The following is a 6,488-nucleotide window of genomic DNA, read 5'->3' on the forward strand; positions in this document are numbered from 1 at the left end:
ATTTTTGACATGTTCGCTTGTTTCGCTCGCTTGTTTACTTGATTTTTCTTGATGCTTGCTTGTAACACTTGCAGGATTTGAAGATCTCGCTCGCTTGAATTCTTGAACTTGTGTGCCTAATTTAGTTTATCAATGGAATGATTGAACTCACACTCACTTGAACTTTGTGAGTGCTTCAATCAGCTTGACGCTTGCTTGAAATTTTTGTTAATAAATGAATGCACACTCGCTTGAATTTTGTACTAGGATGAGGGTGTCAGATACCACCGAAAATGCACCCAATGTTTACAATGACAAGTTCAAATGATATTGACTCAGTTGAAGAGAATTGACTCACTTTACCTCCTATAAATTCACAATTTGGGTGTCAGTTTCAACCGAGAAGGCACCCTTACAACTGACTCAAATTTAATTTTGATTACTAGCTGACTTACAAAAAAACAAGATTATTTGCAAGTTACACAATGACCAATTGTCGTTGAATGTTGATGTAGTCTTTTGAAATGCATGAGTTTGTAGTTGCATTAACTTGATTGCCTTGCATGAATTTGCTTGTTGATGTAGAATGTTGATGTTGACAACTTTGATTATGTGTTGTAGTTGCGCAAATGCATGTGATTGTTTGTGCTTGATTGAATGTTTGTTGCAACTTCTTAATTACAGGAGCTTCGATTAATGTGCTTGTTTCATTCACTTGCTTTAGACTCTTTGTGTCTGTTAGATAAGATAAGAGTAGTGTCAAAACTAGGCACAAAACATGCACAATCAATCAGTACACAAGGTGTACCTAAGATCCCTTTATTCAATTTCAGGTGGATCTAAGACACTTCAACGCCACAAAAAAATATATGTTTTATTAAATAGTGAATTACATCAACCTTCAATTTCACAACATTGTCATTAAAATTTCTCAAAGTTCCAAAACTTCTTAGAAGCAAATTGTCTTCAAAAACTGAATGTTCATTGACTCAATCTCTCTCAATCTCTCAAAGTAAAACATTGCTTTGAATTACAACAATGACTTTCTCTATAAAAAAATCTCTTATCACTACAAATAAAAAAATAATTTCACCTTATTACTCCAAAATAAAAATAAAGCATTTACATTTATCAGTCCTCATCGTATATTTCCACATCTTATTTCTCCATTAAATTTTTTTTATTAAATCTTCCATGACTCCAAACATAAAATTTATACCCCTCATCTCTCCAATAGTCTTTTCTTTTTTAACCCCTTTAACCTCCCATTAAAATTTATACCCCTCATCTCTCCAAAAATATAGTCTTTTCTTTTTTAATCCTTTAACCTCCCATTAATTTTTTTTGCTATGAAGTTCCTTTTAAAATATGAATTAACTTTATAAAATCACTTTTCAAGTGAACCAATCTCTTCTTAAAAGTCAAAACACACTTTAAATTTTTCATTAATTATGCCTTTAAAAACAATTCGTTGAAGAAGAAGTTGAGTATGGCGGCAACTGAATTTTCAGGGCATCTTTTTTTGGAAAACGTTGGCTCTCTTCCACGCTGCTCTCTTCCATGATTTTTTCCACGTTGGATCTCTCCCCGCTAACATTAATTTTTTTTAGAGAGATTTCATAAGAGGAGAGTTCTCAACGTAGTTCTCCACGCTCGCTAGGATTTTTCACAACAGGTCCTTCTCCATGCTGGACGCAATCTGGATGACATAAAGTGTTCATATAATTGTGTTTTGAGAACGGTATTGAAAAATGGCTCGGAGACAACTCAAGGTGGGCAGGATGCTTGCAATTTTGTATCTGCTTCTAATCTCAGTGGCGCCAAATTTAGTGTCACCTACTGACGTTGTAGAATTATGCGTATCTATGTATATGTGTAATGAGTGCCCAAAAAATGCCTCCTGTCAGCTACCTTCTACTACTTCATTCAACGACTCTGTTGCGAGAATTCTAAGTCGAGTTCTCCTTAATTAGCGATCAATTTGAGCCTTTACGTTCTCCTTCAATAAACAAATGGGTAAAACAAAGAAATAAAATTACGGCAGCAGCAGAGGACGGATGAAACGACAGCAGGGGATTGGCAATGCTCAAAACACCTGTACCAAGTTTCGAATGCCAACATCAGGGAACTTGATTTCCATTCGCCTTGATATTGAAATTGATGGACTACGTTTGAAGGATGCATTTATGTGGAATGTAAATTACCCAGATTCAGAGATTCATGTATTTGCAAGGAGAACCATCAAAGATCTGAAATATCTGGGAAATTTCATAACACCAATAGTACAATCTATTCAAGCATAATTACCAGAGTTTCGGTCATTTGAACGGCAGGAAATGAACACGGGACAAAACCTCCTTAAAAATTTGGCGATGGCTTTGTATTTCCACGGTGGTGTACACACAACTCCAAACTTGTATATATATTTCAATGTATAGTGATATGGTTGCGGGTCATTTTTCCACACATGCTCTTCCTCTTGGTGACTATTTCCAACAATAATAGTGGTGTACCTTCAATACAACCAATATATATGGAAACGTACCACATAGCCTTCTAGCCAGCTCTTCCACGCAAGTCTGCGCAAGCTCCACACACAATGTGTCCATGCAGCAGCGTATTGAACGGCCACGCCACGCTACAATATCCTCAGTCACACGCTGCTCTGTTGCTCTGTTCACACGCAGAGTTGCATACACCTTCGTGCTCCAGCGTTCCTCCCACGCTCAAAAGGCATTCACATGACAGGCTGCATGCTCCGCAGATCTTTTTGGCTTTTTCACCAATCTCTGCCATTCGATCTGGCTCTTGTACCAGATGAAGGAGATTTCTTCCCAAGGTCTTATCACTTTCTTGGAAAGATTATCCTGTTGTTGGTCTTCATATTTGTTGTTGTTATTAACATCTTGTCCTTGATTTATTAAACCCTCTATGTCACACGGGGCATCAATCATTAACAATTCATCGGTTTGACATGTTGCATCAAACTGATCAATTTGATTTTTGGTACTAATTGCATCATTTAGTAGTACAACTGGTTGGATAAGATTAGTTGTATCATAACATTAGTTTGGGTAAATGTGGGAGGAGTGCGTTACAACTTTTAGGAAGGATTGCCTCTACACCCTCACATTCTTACTTAAGTTCAATTGCCTATAAATTGAGCAAAGGTGCAGCATAATCTAGTTGGGTCCTACTAAAGATTTGTTCCTTCACTCTTCACAAAATGTTAATTAATGGTGTTATGAAGTAAAATTCCTTAGAGTTTCTCACTTCCATCGTTATTAAAATTAGAACCCAACGCTCTCTACCATTGCCATAAGCCATTTTTTTCCATGATAACTCCCATGATTCAACATGCACAAGGTGAATCATATTCCAATATGATGGCACTAGTTTCCAATTGAATTAGCTCCATGTGAATGGCTTCAACTTCCCCCTATTTTATCACATTATGTCTAACATGCAAGTGATTTGTCCTCTCTCCAAGTACAACCATAATGACATCCCCTCCCTATCACCCCATATGGGTGTTCTATGCCTAGTATGTTGGTCCCAATACATTATCCACTTTTATTTATTGATTTCCATCATGTTTCCGATTCCCTCTAGCTTAAAAAACCCTCTCTATTTTTCCTTCTCATGTCATGATCAGGTTGGTTCGAGCTTCCTTATTTCTCTGCTTTTGAAAACACTTATATTAATGTCCATGGGTCGAAATACATGACCAACAACTATATCAATAGGTATTGAGTGCCACTAACCATTGTCATATGGTGGCCGTAATGGGTGACAAATAATGATATGGGCATGCCTTGAGGCCTCCCTAACACCTATCCAAGTGTAAATTGTGGACCTTCTTTGATTTGTGGTAATTATCCATACAATATATTACAATTGAGTAAATGCAATTCGTTCCACCATTGAAGGTACATGAGTTGTAAGAACAAGCTTTTATTTCTAAGAGGCCATACATAATGAGATCAACTAATATGTAAAACTTATTCATACTACATCACAAATGTTATTTTGTTGCAATGTGGCTACTATATGCATAATAACATCAAAATGTTAGGATTATCAGCTAAACCACTCACAACTTCAATTCATGTGAACAATATCTATCCATTACCCTACATCAAAACGTACAAGTAATAAGGATTCAATGGAGTTCATTAATTTGTGGATAAATTCAACATTTTAAAAAGAGTTTTATTTTGTTTTATTTTATTTTTTATTAACTTTTTTGAGAATCCACTTTCTTGCCTTGATTTGTTGATTTTTTTGAAAATTTGAAATTTAAGATCATCTTGGAACAAGTTCTAAAAACAAAGTTATATGAACACAATTCCACTTAATAACTCAATAAAAGTGAGCCTACACATCTAAAATCCCACTAAACTTTGATAAAATCAAGTTTGATTCTATCCATGATATAAATTAATTTTCAATTTTTTCATATAATTTTATTTGTTCTCCTTAGACCATACCACCTAATGATCCATAAACTGCTCTGGATATTCCACTAGATAGTTCATCACAACATATATGAAGAAATTTTATTTAAAAATATTAAATCTACACTAATAGGGTTTTATTTCTCTTTAGATTTCTGGATTTGTAGATTACTATTAATTCCATATGTATGCAAATTAAAATTATGCAAAAAAATAGAAAACAATGAAATAAAAACTCACAAAGTGCTCACAAACCATGATTTGACACAATATATGACTTGGGAAACCTTTTCGAGAGAAAACCCAGTTGGAAGGTGATGTTAGTCTACTCTTGTAACACCCCCTCCTCCCAGGTCTACCCAAGCAACTGGCCAACCGGGGTAAACATGCGACGAGAGAGGCTACTATAAGGGATTCAACCTCCTTAGTGACCTTAAGGAAATGGAATCGACAGAACATATCAAACAAACCCATCCACATCAACAACAACACCCTCAAGGGACATGTCAACCACTCAAACATCCTGTCCCTGAGTCCCACTGATGTTTTAAGTCTTTTAACCACTGGTCGCTCTCATGCTACAGGCATAACAACGTCCATAACCCAAAGTAGCTCTCACATGCCTATGTGCCTGTGTCCCTCGACTCTTTTCAGCAGACCTGTGCCAACGTCCTTGAGATTTGAGCCACTTTTCTAGCCTAGAATCCCGGCCTCTGCCCAAAACTTGTTACAACCTCCAGAATCCATCAAAGACATGATGACAATATAAACAAATCAAAATTCAACCTTAGGACTAGGCATGAGCATCCCCAACTGGGATTGACATTCTATCAAACACTTGGCATCAATGCAACCTACAAGTCTAAGATACAAGACAAAGCATGAATGACTGAAAGAACTTATGAAACATAACCAGAAGGATCACCGCCTTCTCTATTGAATTTTTATAACATCAATTAGGTCTTGCATCCATCATTTTAACAATTACAAGTAAATACATGAAATAACCATGAAATGAACCAGTCATATAACCATGCTTATAACCAACATAAAACCATATAAATATCAGAGATATGAAAACCATTAAATCCACATATAAACGAGTGCAAAAGTAAGAGAACTTAGCTTTTATTAATCATAGGCAAATCCGACCAGGTTTGGGACTTCCACATACCGCCGGACCATAGACATGGCTGAACCAAATCTCTCTTTCAACCAGTCACCCCTATGCCATATTCCAAGCATGAATGTGGGATCTCATAGAACAATCAATCCAAGAACAACCAAGGGAATACATAGGTTAAACCACCTCCACCCTCACCAAATCGTGATCACACCAAATCGGTGCTCCGATCACAATCGAATCGAACTTGGAATGCCATCCAAAATCCATTCCAACATGTCCATGTCGCATTTCAGTTTTTCTTCTATACCATCCATCTTAGCGTCCATGCCATTCATCTTAACTTCCACGCCATTCATCTTAGCTTCAATGCCTTTCTTTAAACCATCAATCGTAGCTTCTGCTACCTTTTGTGAGAGTGAAATTTGTTGCACTCATATCATGTTGCATTTCTTCCTCTTCTTCATGAGTCATGCTAGAGCTTTCATTTTGCTTACTAGGTGTTTCTATTTTCTTTCTTTGGGGTATCAATTAATGATAACTATGCTTCACTATGCCCTTTGAACTTCAAACTAATTTTTCAACCCAAACTTATACAAAAGTTTAAAAAGACTACACACCTTTTTTCGCTTTGTAGAAGCTCGATATTGAATCTGTTGTATCTCTGTAATTGTGGATCTCCAAGGTCTTAAATTGATTTCTGCTGTAGCCCTCTGGGTCCTCTTTCCAATGCCACCAGTCTGATCAAAATTGGATTCTCCAAGAAAGTGTTATGCCCAATCTCCCAATATGACCTGATTATATAATTTTTTAGTAGAGAAAACTTGTACAACGTGCCACATATCAATCTTTCAACTTTCGGATCTGAAAAAGGTACACAAAAAACTACAGTCCATCCTCTTTCTGTAACTTCTTACATAATTTCAAAC

Source organism: Pinus tabuliformis, chromosome Q, assembly GCF_031772625.1.
Source record: "Pinus tabuliformis cultivar Carrire ecotype Pingquan chromosome Q, CPIR1, whole genome shotgun sequence".
NCBI lineage: Eukaryota > Viridiplantae > Streptophyta > Pinopsida > Pinales > Pinaceae > Pinus > Pinus tabuliformis.